This window comes from Hemiscyllium ocellatum, chromosome 6 (assembly GCF_020745735.1).
Source record: "Hemiscyllium ocellatum isolate sHemOce1 chromosome 6, sHemOce1.pat.X.cur, whole genome shotgun sequence".
Taxonomy (NCBI): domain Eukaryota; kingdom Metazoa; phylum Chordata; class Chondrichthyes; order Orectolobiformes; family Hemiscylliidae; genus Hemiscyllium; species Hemiscyllium ocellatum.
This window is the reverse complement of record NC_083406.1, coordinates 81,329,494-81,345,391: the sequence shown is the minus strand read 5'-3', so window position 1 is coordinate 81,345,391 and position 15,898 is coordinate 81,329,494. Positions and strand designations below refer to the sequence as shown.

Sequence of the window (15,898 nt, the reverse complement as noted above, 5' to 3'; positions counted from 1 at the left end):
TGGTTATATAATTATTAAGATGGAGAATGGAATATTGCAGGAACAAAGTCACTCTGAACCAGGCAAACTAGCTTCCATGAATCTCACTCAACAAAACACATTAACTGAAAATGGAAAGATTTCATCTAAAACTTTAGTAATCAAGAAACTTAAATGCAGAGATACAACCCACAATGTAGGTTGAAAACTATTTGAATAAGATTTGGTAACTTTAGTGATTAGGTGATAACAAGCTTGCATCTGGATGAAAAACTTATTAGAATTTCTCATCTTGCTATCTCCACTAAATGTCAGTTTAAGCAATCCTTCTGCTTTCTTACAAAATCCTCACACTGAGTCAGGCTTCCAACATTAAATTTTACTTAAGCAGAAGGTTTTCAATTTGTTTTCAATTTATTATTAACTTGCAATGGGATGTTAATATGTGCTAACATTTGGGTTTGCAAACATGCACAACTTCACAAACTTTGACCCCATGGCTAAGGTGCTATGCTGTTTTGGGCAGAATGAATGCAACAGGTCACCAGAACAGTTCCTTTGAACTTTGCCCACTAACCAAGTCTGTCCCAGACTAAACCTTTTGTTCAGCATCTTGTCCCTCAAATTATTCATTATCACAAAATCCTTCTGACCAAGTTAAAGTTAATTGGAAATGATGTACAGCTCAAAATTCAGAATATGGAAACCCTGCCATGTGACAGAAATTAGAAACAAAAAACAACTAGTGGTGTATTGGAAGATCGCACTAAGCAGATGGAAGTGGACCAGTGTTTAACTGGTGGTATATGACATGCTTGCAATGGCTGAATGAGAATGTTGTTGTAACAGTTAATGTTACCATTGTCCAGTTAATATTTGTTCATTTGTCTTTTATAACAACACAATATGAAGACCAACCCCCTATTCTATCCCTGTAACCCTTCATTTCCCTTAGCTAATCCACCTAGCCTGCAAATCCCTGGACACCACGGACAATTTAGCATGGCCAATCTACCTAACTTGCACATCTTTGGACTGTGGGAGAAAACCGGAGGACTTGGCAAATCCCACAGAGATATGAGCTGAATGTGCAAACTCCACACAGACAGTCGCTGAAGGCTGGAATTGAACCTGGTTCCCTGGCACTGTGAGACAGCAGTGCTAACCACTGTGCTGCCCGTGTATGACAGATTTTTTTTTGTAACCCCTCTTTCCACTGCCATGTAGATTTTCCACTGCTGTGTTTTTGCCAGCTTTTAGGATTGAATAAGTGTAACAGCAATTCTACACCTTGAAATTGCATTTTGATCCAAATCTGTACATTATCATTTAAAGAGTAAAAAGTGAGGTCTGCAGATGCTGGAGATCAGAGCTGAAAATGTGTTGCTGGTTAAAGCACAGCAGGTTAGGCAGCATCCAAGGAACAGGAAATTCGACTTTTCGGGCCAGAGCCTGATGAAGGCTCTGCTGTGCTTTAACCAGCAACACATTTTCAGCATTATCATTTAAACTGCAGTATTTGTTAAATATTATTGAGACATAAGAAATATGAGTAAGACTATTCCATTTGGCCCTTCAAACCTTAACACCATCATGGCTGATCTTCTGTCTCAATTCCATTTTTCTGACCATATCACATATTCCTTGATTTCCTGAGGGATCAAAAATCTATTGATCACAGTCTTTAGTAGATTCAATGGCAGGGCTCTGGAGTAGATAGTTCCAAAATGTCACCATTTTTTGAAGAAATTTCTCATGCCAGTTCTAAATGACAGACCCTTTCACTTCAAGCCGTGTCCTTGTGTGAGATTTTCCAGCCAAGGCAAACTTATTGATAATCTGGCAGGAATTCTGAGGCTTAGTGATCTCGGGAACAAGCAATGGTTACACGTTGAGAGTAATTGGGTGAATTAGATTAGATTACTTACAGTGTGGAAACAGGCCCTTCGGCCCAACAAGTCCACACCGACCCGCCGAAGCGCAACCCACCCATACCCATACATTTACCCCTTACCTAACACTACGGGCAATTTAGCATGGCCAATTCACCTGACCTGCACATCTTTGTGACTGTGGGAGGAAACCGGAGCACCCGGAGGAAACCCACGCAGACACGGGGAGAACGTACAAACTCCACACAGTCAGTCTATATATGTGAGTAATAAGTAATTAGCAAGATGTGAGTTGGTGGTACGTGAGTCCAAATAAGACTCTGACCAGAAAAACATATGTCTGAATCTGTCTAACCAACATTTCACCCTCTTGGTTTTTATTAGTGGTAGCAGAAAATGGCTAGTTGTTTGTAAATCAAAGATTGAAAACAAAGTATTATTCTAACCCTCAGAATGGATTTGGAAAAAGCTTCAATAAGATGACTGAAACAACATGTAAAGTATTGGGAGTATAATTACCCGCTGTTTTCTGAATGGGAACCTTAGGACCAGTCTAAGAACAAAGTTACTCTGTGAACATGGATACTTCTTTCTGAAAAGGAAATGAAGTATGACCATAGCACCTTTGCTACCACACAAAAACAAGATGATAAGCAAATATTTATCAAAAATTAGAGACTGATGATTTGAATCATAGATAAAGGTTTCGTCAGTCATTTACTTTTAAAAATGCATTTCATCAAACAATGGTTTACTAACTGGTTATGGAGTGAGGTCAGATTTGGACAAATTTAGAAAGAATTAAGATAGTTCCAGAGAACTATAAAATAGTTCCATAGAATAATTCTGTATAGTCTATGCGCGACTGCAGAAATTAAATGTAGGAAACCTTAGTAAAATGCTTTGAAAAGAATTCCTTTCCAGCAACACTCGTAGCACAAATGGGACATTTGGCCATACAAAAGAAAATGGAGAACGTAATGAGGTGAAACCATCTAGATATAGATTGCAGACAACAGTACAAAGGGAGAATTTTAGCTGAGACAAGGATTAAGATGTTCTTGAAAATTTTGAGAAGTAAAAAGAATTGAGAAGTGCTGAGGGTGCAGTCAGTTATTGTTTCAAGTGTCATCAGTTATTGTTTCAAGTGTGTTTCAAAGTACCATTACACCATGATCCATCCCAAATTTTAAAATAGATTATTTGAAACTAAACACAGATTGAAGATTTAGGACTGCAAAATGGCTAATGTATCGCCTGTTTAAAGAAAGAGGGAGGTAGAAGACAGGACACAATAGACCAATTAGCCTGACCTCAGTCATTGGTAAGATTTTAGAGTCCATTATGAAGGATGAGATTGCAGAATTCTTGGAAATGCATGATAAAATAAGGCTGAATCAGCATGATTTCACCAAAGGGAGGTCACCTCTTAAGGTTAACATACAGGTTCACTTGACAGTTAGGAAGGCAAGTAAACACTAATTTCAAGAGGTCTAGAATACAAGAGCAGAAATGTACTGCTGAGGCTGTATAACACTCTGGTCAGACCGCATTTGGAATATTGAGAGCAGATTTGGGCCCTGTATCTAAGGAAGGATGTGCTGGCATTGAAAGGGGTCCAGAGGTTTATGAGCAATACCCTCAGTTCCTTCATCTAGATAATTAATGTATAGAAACATTGAAGATAGGAGCAGGAGGAGGCCATTCGCCCCCCCCCCCCGACCCTGCTCCACCATTCATCACAATCATGGCTGATCATTCAACTCAATAGCCTAATCCTGCTTTCTCCCCATAACCTTTTGCCCTAAGTGTTATATCTAGCTGCCTCTTGAATACATTCAATGTTTTAGCATCAACTACTTTCTGTGGTAATGAATTCCACAGGCTCACCACTCTTTGGGTGAAGAAATATCTCCTTATTTTTGTCCTAAATGGTCTACCCTGAATCTTGAGACTGTGACTCCTGGTTCTGGACACACCCACCAGCAGCAGCATCCTCTTTACATCTACCTTGTCTTGTCCTGTTAGAATATTATAAGTCTCCATGAGATTCCCTTCACTCACCTGAACTGCAGTGAATACAATTCTGAAAACAATCCATGAATAGTTGTAGTCCCAACACAGACGCCTATGGAACTCTTCTAGTCACTGGCTGCTTACCTGAAAAAGTCCCCTTCCTTCTACCTGGGGATGAAGGGCTTAGCATATAAGGAGAATTTCAGGACTTTGTGCCTGTACTCAATGGAGTTTAGAAGACTGAGGGGGTATCTGATTGAAATTTATAGAATACTGGAATAGAGTGGATATGGAGATGCTAGGAGAGACTGGGATCTGAGGACACAGCCCAGAGTGAAGGGACAACCAGTTAGAACTCAGGTGAGGAGGAATTTCTTCAGCCTGATGGCGGTTAATCTGTAGAGCTTGTTTTTGCAGAGGGCTATAGAGGTAAGTCATTGAGTGTATTTAAGAAAGAGGTTCTTGATTGGTAAGGGGTTACAGGGAGAGGGCAGGAAAATGGGTTTGAGGAATATACCAGTCACAATCGCATGGTGGAAAAGACTCAATGGGCTGAAAAGCCTAATTCTGCTCCAAGGTCTTATGGTCACCTCACTCAGAATTTACAGGAGGTCACCCAAGATGCAACAGTTTGTGATGGCTGCATGGGGAGAGCTCAGTATGGATGAGTACATGCTGGAATCTTCATGTCCTGTCGCATACCAGAATCAAGGAAGTTCTGTTGGCCACCAGCAGTAATGTGGCGCAGATCAACTCAGGGTGAATCAGGCAGAGAGAAGCCTGGTGTTGGCCCTCTTGCAGCTGTGGCCACCAGGACCTAAGACTCCTTCAAGATCAACTGGCAGCAGCTGCATTACTACAACCCCCCGCCCCCCCACCCACCTCATCTTCTTAGCTTTTCTTTTAGCACAGACATAAAGCCAGACAACTTGTCCTAGTTGTCAGCAATGATTATTCAAGCGGGTGGACATGTTGCTGTATGTACCAGGGCCCATCAATGTATTAACTACAGTACATAATAGTAGTTTATGTGGCAAACTCCCTCCATATGTTTCAAATAAATGGCCATATTTCAGTTTCCATGGCAACAGAGTTAGGGAGGAGTCTGGGGGAAAGGGAAGGTAGTGAAGGTGCTTGGCAGCAACTGAAATAGCTTCAAACAACCTGCCTGAATGCCCCTCCTGAGGCAGGAACTTGAGACATTAGAGGAGTCCACCCTCAAAGGCTTGCAGTAGCCGCAGAGGAAGAGCCCACTGTGGATAGGTACATTCCAGAAGGCCGAGCCCGGTCACTGGCCAGAATCAAGAAAGTCATATTGCCTAATGACAACAAAGTGCTGCAGATCAACTCTGGGTGAATCAGGCAGAGAGAAGCCTGGTGTCAGATGTCTTGCTGCTGTGGGCACCAGGGCCTCAGACTCCTTCAAGTTCAACTGGCAGCAGCTGCATCACCACCACCATCTCCAGGAGGATCCAAACTACTGAGTGGCACCAGCTGCACCTCACCCTCCAGGAAGATCTGATCTCCTAAGCAGCATGCGGGGATATAGAAGGAACAGCTTTTGTGAAAGGGAGCACTTCAAATATAAAGGTGGGAGACAATTGCGCATTGGAGGACATGGGTTACTGCAGGAAGGGATATTATCAATGGCCGCCACTACACTGGCAATGGGGCTTGGCGTGCAGAACAGTGCATCACGATAGTTGGCATGGCTAAGATGTAAGGCCAGGATTTGGGATGTAATGTTGGGAGATAAATATATAAATAAAAGAGTTGGTTGAGAATGTATGGAAGCTCAGAACTGAAGAGATTAACATGGAGTGCAAGGAAGTGACAATATTTGAGGAGGGAATCCCTAGATTACAAGGCTGAGGTTATGACCCACTCTGTGAAGTACAACCTGAGTTGCCTTCATTCCTCATCTGGGTTGTAAATACTCACAAGAAATGAAAATGGCTACCAATACACGGCAGAGTAAGTGGGGGTTTTCTGTCTGACCATGCGGGGTCTACTTATAAGTGATGCCGTTTGAGGGGCAATTGAATTAATCAGGCACTTGCACAGGACAGGTTAAAGACATTTGTAACATAACACTACACATTATGAAATGTGGAGGTAGCAGTGACCAAATATGTGGGTTACAGATCCTGAGGCCACAGGTAATCTGGACCATGTCATTAGTCATTACAAATTTATTGTAGCCGTCTTTATGAGACAGATCTAGTCACAGGTGACCTGGCAAGTGCCACTTATGGGCCACAATTTACAAAGACAAGATCTCTAAGGCTGTACACAGGCACAGAGCTTCTTTCCTCACACCTCGAATTGTAAATACTTGCCAAAATGCAATAAGCTGTACTGAAGTTCTTGGCTGGGTTACAATCGCCTGCTGAATTTGCATGGTGTGGCTTGTTTTACAGGTATAGGTCCATTATGTCAAAGTTTCAGGTAGAGGCATCCCATGACCCTTCTTACTGAAGTCCTCCTTCTCCCAGCCTACGGACTATAGTAAACTATAATTTGTGATATGAATGCTATTTGATTACATAATGGAGAGCCTGTTCTGTTTCTGATATTTCCTAAACAGCTCCATTGAAAATGTGACTAACGGATCCAGCCACAGCAGGGGTTATCATCCCTGAGGAAGCAATGCAATGAAAGTGCAGAGAAATTGAGAAGAAACAAATGCACCAGCAAATCCAGGACCAGCAGCAACTTCCAGCAGCTGCCAAACAGCCTCCATATGAAAAGTCACAACTGAAGGCCCCCTTAGGATGTGCAGGAAGTACAGGGGGCTCAGAGGCTATTGTCCTCGATGTCATTTGCCCCAGATGAGCAAGACACTTTGGCCCTGCAGACTGAGGTTGTCACAGAATTATGCCATTTGCTGGAGTGCAACCTCTATGTGTAGGTGATGACATTGTCCCACTAGCTGTCAGGGTACCAATGTTAATGGTTCCAACTGTTTGAGGCTTTTAATAATGTGATACGCCCACATCGAACAACGAGAAGATTTTATGCTACACTAGCCATTCTAACATGGTATGGTGCTAAGAATGGTTAGCTTCATTCTTGCATCTGCAATTACAGTGACAGTCAATCAGACATGTACTGATGTAAAATAGCAATACAGTCAGGAATGTGAAGCTACTTGCAATAAATTGTCACCCGTGCCTCATACGTGCCCTGAGAAGTTTTTCTTGTTTCCCTTCTACAATGTGTTCTGTAAAAGGCTGTTCACGGATGGCATTGTTTGATCTGACTTAAATGTGACATTGGTGGCATGAATCCCAGAAGGTTCTGACAGTATGTTGCCATTTCATGACAGAGGTGAGGGAACTTTTTTTTTAAATATTGGTCTATTGTGCAACTTTGCTACTCTCAGAAGCTGTAGATGAGGTAATGAGGTTTAGAAAACAGAGGTGGATGGACTAATGTTAGGCAAGGGAATCAAAGCGATTACACAATCATGGGATTGTATAATTCAAAACATGAATAGATCAATTATGATTTTATTGAATGGCAGGCTCAAGGAGCTGAATTGCCTGCTTCTGCTCCTATTTCATTTGTTCAAGTGCAGGAGGATTTATAATTTCCCTTTATGGGAGGATGGTAAATGTTGCTTGGGAAGTTAAAAAGATCAAAACATTCATTGTAAATACATCAGCATTAGAAGCTCTTCCTCTTGTTTAGGTGCTTAATGTGGCATTTTTCTTAGGAAAATATTGGGAAAAAATTCAAGAAGGGATTTAGCAGCAATACCATTAAGTGCTACATTGATAATACATCATTACAGCATAATGTATCTTTTACAAAATGCATCAATGAATAAAGTTTGAAGGAGACTGCAGTTTTAAAATTGATGCAGGAAAATGGAGAAGTCTCTAATTTGAAGTGGGTACATAGCAGCAGTCACTTCACTGATTGCTTTACCAAGTAAAGGGCAAGACCTAAGAAACTATTAGAAATGTTGGAAAATGGCATTTTGAACATTATATTCCCTTTTTTTTGTACACATTAATCTGCTGTCATTTTGCACATTATGTCATGATTTGTGTTTTTAGTAGTGTTTGTTTTTCATTATTATTGTATATACATTATTTTATAAAGAAAAAAAGAGGAATGTAATTATCTAGTGGAGTCTGGTAAGGATTCCTGAGACCAAACTGACCTGGGGAACAGGTGGTGAGTAATAGAGGGTAACTGGATAAGAACCTGACTTAGTTTATGTATACTATACTATATAATTTTATTATTATTATTCATTCATTGGATGTGGGAAATGCTGGGTCATCCCTCACTGCCCTTGAGAAATTGGTTGTGAACTTTCTTCTTGAACTGCTGCAGCCAAGTAGTTCAACAAATATAAATGGAACTTCTTCCAATGCATTTACATACTTCTTTAAATAAGGAGACCAAGACTATACACAATAGCAAAGTGGGGTCTCGCCAGTGTCCTGTGTAACCAAAACATAACTTCCCTACTTTCATGTTCCATTTCCTTTGCAATAAACAGTAGGATTTTATTAGCTTTCCTAATTACTTGCTGTGACTGCGTACTAACATTTACAATTCATTCACAAGGACACCCTTATCCCTCTGCATCCCGGAGCTCTGCAATTTCTTACTATTTACATGATTTTAAAAAATTATTTCTGCCAAAGTAGACAATTTCACACATTATGTTCTATTTGCAAGATCTTTGTCTACTTACTTGGTCTTTCTGTGTTCCTTTGTGACTTTCTTAAGTCCTGTTCACAACTTATTTTTTTCTAAATTCAGGAACCAGATTATGTTGTGTTCAGGGCACCACACTTCAGCAAGGATGTGAACATATTGGAGAGAGTACAGAAGATTAATATATTGGTTCCAAGAATAAGAAACTCCAAATATGAGGATAGATTGGAGGAGGTGAAACTGTTTATTTTCTTGAAGAGAACAAGGCTAAGTGGAAATATGATAGACGTTTTCAAAATTATGAGGGATATGGACAGAGTAGATAGGGAGAAACTTTTCCTACCAGTAAGAGGATCAAGAATAAGAGGTCACAGATTTAAAGTGTTGTGCAAAAGAAGCAAATGAAAGATGAGAGAACAACTTTTTTTCACCCAGCAAATCATAGAATCCCTTCAGTGTGGAAGCAGGCCACTCAGCCCATCGAGCCTACACCAACCCTCCAAACAGTATCCCACCCAGACCCATCCCCTACCCGGTAACCTTGCATTTCCCATGGCTAATCCACCTAGCCTACACATCCCTGGATACTATGGGCACTTTAGCATGGCCAGTCCACCTAATTTGCACAAGTTTGGACTGTGGGAGGAAACTGGAGCATCCAGAGGAAACCTAAGCAGACACAGAAAGAATGTGGAAACTCCACACAGTCATCCAAGGGTGGAATTGAATCAAAGTCTCTGGTGCTGTGAGGCAGCTGTGCTAGTCACTGTGCTGCCCCCCTAAATGGTAGGAGCCTTGCTTTAATAACTTGTATAATCACATCAACATTTTCTCTGACAGGTCTCATGCTAGTTAACCTGTAGCTTCCTGTATTTTGTCTCCCTTCATTTCTGAACAAAACGAATACATTTGCTGTTTTTTCAATCTATTAGAAGTTTCCCTAAAACGAGAAAATTTTGGAAAATTCAAACCAACACATGACATTAGGATAAGGCCTTAGGATAACGTCAGTCAACCCACAACTTTAACAATGTACTCTATAGCATTTCTGTAGAAATTAGAATTTTCTTGAATTCCTATTCCCCTTCCAGTTTCTGATTTATAGCCATTTTTGGAATCTTACATTGTATCCTGCATAGTGAAGACCATTGCAAAATGCCTGTTCAATTCAACTATCATCTTATTATTCCCCAGATTCAGATTCCGTAGAAATCTTTGTTAGATCTTTTCAAAATATCTAGAGAATTTCTTACTTTCTGTTTTTATTTTTCTAGCTAGCTTTGTCTTGTTCACTTTTTCTTACTCATTATTTTAAATCATTCTTCGCTCGCTTTTACATTCTACCAATTTTCTGACCTGCCACTTATTTCTGTGCTTTTGCTTTAGTTTTTAAAAATATCTTTAATTTTTTTGATTGATCATGAATGATGGGTCTTCTCTTTTGAATTTCTCTTGTTTGAATATATCTATTCTATGGTGTAATCTGCAATATCCTCTTAAATGTCTGCATCTCCATGACCTATCCTTTTAAGCTCATTTGCCAGTTCATTTTAGCTAGCTCTGACTTCATGCCCTTTTAATTGGCCTTATTTAAGTTTGAAATATAATCTTGGACCTAATCATTTAACTGAGTGTAAAATTCAGTGATATTATGATCACAACTATCTTGGAATCCTTCATTATGAGATCACTAATTAATTTTATTTCATTGCACAGTACCAGGTTTAGTATAGTCTGCAATCTTGTTAACTCCGGAATGTGCTGATATATGAAATTCCAAAGACATCCTATGAACTCCACTTCTATGCTACCTTTCCTCATCATGTTGGAAAAGGTCATTGCCCAACACCTATCTGGTATGAATGTTACATGTCACTTCTTGGACCAAGTCTACATATTGTCCAGATTTTCCTGCATGTTGGTATGAACTGTTTCAGTCTCCATATCAGTTGCAGATGATATCGAGCACCATTCAGCCATCAGTGAACATTCTCCCCTCTGACCTTATGCTGGAGGAGAGAACATTGAGGAAACAACTGAAGAAGGTAGGACCTTAGGATACAAACCTGAGGAACTCCTGTAGAGATATCATCAGGGTGAATTAATTGGCCTCCAAAAACCATATTAAAGAATTACTAAAAATACCTTAATTGGGAGTGGTTTATCCATCACTCATTACCTGAAATGGAAAAGTATCCAATCTTCCAAAACTTTCACCCCTCAAAGAGCATTAAAAAAAATCAAAATGGTGGTTTTTGTGAACTGTATGTCTGGAAGGATGCTTCTTGCAGCACATTGGAGAATATACAGATAGGTGAAGAAATAAGTGAAAGCTTGGGACAACACTAAATTCAAATATTTTTTGAAAATATAATTGGTTGTTCGAGGTCAGTAATTTCTTATTTTTTTATATAATTAAGTTTTGCCTTTTGGAGGACAAACCATGTCCCACTTTTATGCTAGTGACTGCTATATTCTGTAGTTTATGGGTCTCATAGGTATTTTGATAAACTAGGGAGTGAGCATAAGTGTGTAAAGTAGATGGGTTAGGTGTTAGTAGCATAGTTAGCCAGAGTTAGTACATGTTTTAATCATCTAACTTACCTTCAACAATTACTGAAGTGAGTCAGAACCTCTGAGTCTCTGACTCTAACTCAGAGTTGGGCATCTTGATGGAAGATTCCAGGCACTTGGTAAATTGCCCATTGGAAATTGAAACTTCTGGAGCAATTAGTGCAGACTCAATGGTTAGAAGAAAGAATAAATCCCTCAAGCATCAACTGAATAAACACACTTTTGTTTAGAGTGATATATTTTTGGCCATGTCAGTGTTTAATATGTGAATCACGGCACAGAAGCATGTAAGTTATCATGAGGACAAAATTATTCATTCTTGACATCTTTTAAAAACAGGTATTTTGAACATGTTACATCGTACTCAATATTTAATCTACAATATTTAATTTACAATATCTCAAAACAGCTCCCTTTCAAAAAATATGTAAATGTGGTGAAGTCCAATAAACTCCCAGAGGTGTATTCTTTATTTTCTAAATGGCATAAACTGAAAGACTTTACCGGAATTTAATTACAATTGTTGTGGGAATTGCTGCTTTAAATCTGTTTTGCCAACTTAAGCTGTATGACAGGGATCACAGAGGCATGACGATCTGACTTTTCAAAATGAAACGGGTTAATTATTACTTCATGATCATAATCTCATATGTAGCAAATTAATCCAGTAACATTTTGTGATCAATTTAGTAACTGGATTTTTTAAGGTCTTTTTTACAGAAATATATACATATATAATGCAAAGCTTCAACTGAAGATTTCATTATAACTTTTATGAAGAGTTTCCTGAATGCATAAGACAATATATTTTACTGTTGGTTTATGATTTACAGGCTGTATTAGTAAGTCCTTCTGTCACCTGATGCCCCTCTCAAGTTCTGTTTCTAAAATACAAGCTAAGAATGTGTGAAATTTTACCAAAACCTGCTGTTACTGACTGGCAGCAGTCGAATGTTATTTGTTGCAGATGGATGAAATGATACAGGGAGGCAAGAAGTACCAAAATTAGACGGTGAATGATAAAGTGTTGGCAGAAATGCAATTAAACATTTCTCTCTTTTGTATTCATTAGCTTTTTAGCAAAAATTCAGTTCATACCAGAAGGTATTGACACATTGGATGGAACTTAATTGACCCTGTCAGAGTAGCGTAATGGCAGGAGGGCTGCAAGACTCAGGCAGGAGTACTTCCATCAAAAAATGCATTTCCGAGGTTGGAAAAAATTATGTTGGGGGTGGAAAGGGCCTGACACTGGAACTCAGATGTTGTCTGTAGGATATCAATTAGGCTCTTAATGAGGTGCATTACAAAATTTATAAACTTTCAGAATTCACTGTCAGCTCAAAGTTAATGGAGCTTGGTCAGCTTTTCTGTGCCTGTCAGAGCCCACTCAGTTTCTCTGTGGCATTTTCACAGCTGTTCAATGTTCGATCAAGGAAATTTCTTTTGAAAAGGGGAGAAAGACTGAAATCTACTCCCTAGTTCCCACTGCACCCACCCCCAAACAAATCCTTCCCCATCATCTCCACTCCTCTCCACTCAGCTATGTCCTGGGATCCAGTAGCAATGGACATAAGAACATTACTAGTAGTTGCCACTTCTTGGATGGTGAAGGCTGGCAGCGGGGAAGGTTGGTTGAAGATGAGTGAAGTGTTAGATGAAGTGCCTTGGCAATACCTGGCATGAAATGCTAGTGCTTTTTGAGCAGCAGCCACTCGCCTGCCACAGCTGAACTCTTCAGTTTCACTGATTAAAGGCATTGAAGCTGTCGGTTTCACTGAACAAGCATTCCCATCTGGTAATTGGCAAGTTACTTAAAACCTTTTGGAAAGTTGGGAAACTGGTGCTCTACTTGAAAGCCAAAATTTAGGGATAAAATAATACAAGTTTTTTTTTCTTAATTCTTTCATGGACTGTGGGGTCAGTGGTAAGGCCAGCATTTGTTGCCCATCCCTGACTGCCCTTGAATTTGGTGACTTCCTAAGCCATCTCAAACAACAATGAAGAATTATACATCTCTGGTCTGGAGTTACATGTGAGCCAGACTAGGTAAGAATGGCATATTTACTTCACTAAAGGATACTAGTGAACCAGATAGATTTTTTAAACAGTCAATGATAGTTGCCTTTGCATTACTAAGAGTCAACTCTTTATATTCTGGATATATGAATTAAACTAATAAATTTAGTTTAATCCAAGGGAGGATTTGAACCTGTGTCCCAGTTCATTTGCCTGAACTTGTGGATTACTAGTCTGTTGACATTGGATTAAGTTTCTAGTTATTTACACTCCAGTTGCACAGTTACTCCTAGCTCTTGTGAATCCATGCCTTGAAAGATTTAGGGTTGATACAAGGACCATGAATGCAATCCCCATGTACCAGGACCTCCAGGTCTCAGTCTGCAAAGCAGAATGCTAGTATCTCTCTATTTAACATGTCTGCAACAATTGACAAGGTCTGTGCAGGGCAGTTGCAGACTGCCAAAGCTTGACTGGGTGCATGGCTGGGCTTTAATGATGGCACTGGTGCCAGGAATCCTAGAAGGTCCAGGCAGTGACCAGTATTTTATCTGTGGTGAATGAGAGCATAAAACAAGTAGGGTATCATAGGGGCGTGGTGTGTAGGAGATGAGGCAAATTTCCGCAAATAACTGGAGAAAAAACTTAGGACTCATGGAGAGAAGCCCTTCATAAAACCTGCCGAAAATGGCACCTATTTCTGGTGAACATTATGATTTTGATCCTGCTTAAGTGCGAGTTGCATTATATTTTTTTGAAGGGATTCTCATGAAATTTCCCACCATATCCTACCGAACCTGCCTCATTAAATGGCTTCCCTACCCCCAGTACTCCTCACGTCTGATTCTATCTCCAGCTTACTGCATGCTATTCCAAGAACAACCCGCCACTCAACAGGTATCTGCTGAAAGTCCAGCATTGCTTGTGTGTGCACCATCTTTCAAAGGCTGCTATGTACCTAGATGAATATTGTCGATGAGGGGCAACACCAGATTTCTAATGTAATGGCACAGCAGCCTCAAATCCAGGCTGCTCACAGTGCTTAGCTGGCTTAGCTGATACTTCATTGCACATACAACACTATTTGCACACCCAGTCACTGTTTAAACACCAACGCCACACAGTTTACCTATCCTTAGCTACATCCCATATAATCACTCTCTATCTGTCACCACTACTGTATCCCCAATACCAACTGGACACCCACAACTTGTCATTGTTCAGTAGGGAATATTACATAAAGGCAAACTATTGAACAATTTCAAACATAATCTTTTATTTGCAGACAACAAAAGTAAAAAGAAAATAGAGGCTGCAGGTCGACTTGACATTACAGACCAAATGACCATTGTGACCAATGACCAGTCTACAATCTAATATGGTTTGCTGCAGCTAGCTTTCATCTAATGAAACCAAGTGTCATTGACATCCCATCTGGCTATATCACCTGATGCGGCTAAGCTCTGTCATGGATAAAAAAGAGCTTCCTACTCGCCAATGTCCTCATCTTCCTCCTCAAATAACTGCGTACGCTCTCCCTGCTCATCACCTTGTTTGCCTGCTCCAATTGCGCAGAGCACAGCACACCAGGATGACACAACACACCTGTCTGGCCTGCATTGGGGGGACCCACCAGACTGGTTCAAGCATTGGATCTGTATCTTCAGCAGCTGTATTATCTGCTCCACCTTGGCCCTAGTTGCAGCATCGTTTCTACTCTCTTCATCAGTTAGGTACTCACAGAATGGTGTCATGGGCCATGGTCACAGGGAATGACGCTTGTCCCTTGTAAATAGCCTTCTAAGGCACCTGGACCCATAAATACACTGGGTACACAAAACTGCTCCAGGAGGCAGGGTGGCTGCCAGGGCAGTGGACACATACCTCCAGGATGAGGTAACACAAATCACCAGAACATGAATGGAATGAAATGGAACCCCTTCATACTGATGAATTCCACCACATTGAAATATGGCACCTTCAGTATCATATTTTTATATAATCAATGGTACCTTGCACATCAGAAGGCCAGCTATATATATGAATGTGACTGCCCGGGCTGCAGCACTGACCTCGTCACCAGCAACTGGTGTAGTCTTGCACAGCTGGCATCGGTCACTGTCCTGATGTATTTGTGTTTCCATGACTGAAAGATTCCACACAGGTCAACCATCATTCCCAAGAAGGGGTCAGTCACATAGAAGTTCAAAGTGGTTGTCACCTTCACAGCTGACTCCTTCAGGTATCATTCCAGCATCTGGCATGACTCCATCTGGCATTCGGAGTCTACATGTGCCTCACTTATGCACATGAAATGAAGCTTGGTCTGAAAAACTCTGGCCCTGCTTTGGGCCCCACACATCCTGAGGCACCCTGTAGCTGCAACCTCTCCCTGAGCTGGTGGTCATCACAAAGCATGGAAGGTGCGATCATGCAGCTAAGCACTCAGTGAGCAGCCCTGAGATGCAACCTCGTCTAATCCATGGGCATGTGTGCAAAGTGTCTTTGCTGTGGTCTTTTAATGCCATTTGCCAATGCGCTGTGCAATGCAACTGAGAGATGTCATGTGTTGGCAGATATTGAAAGCTAAATTCCATGGATGAGGGGTCCTTCTGGCATCTGCCCATGAACCATGCCGCAAGATGCTGTTTGATGCTGAGCAATGTTATAGCCAGCAGTTAGTTGAAGTCACCAGGTACCCATGCTGACTTCCTACACAAGAATTCTCGACTCTGGATTGT

The 15,898-nt window shown here is 40.6% G+C and overlaps 1 protein-coding gene across 2 annotated transcripts in view; it reads left to right on the top strand.

Annotated features, from left to right (window-relative positions):
- cryl1 (crystallin, lambda 1) overlaps window positions 1–15,898 on the top strand; it is a 99,146-nt gene that overhangs the window by 70,934 nt on the left and 12,314 nt on the right. The window lies entirely within an intron of this gene.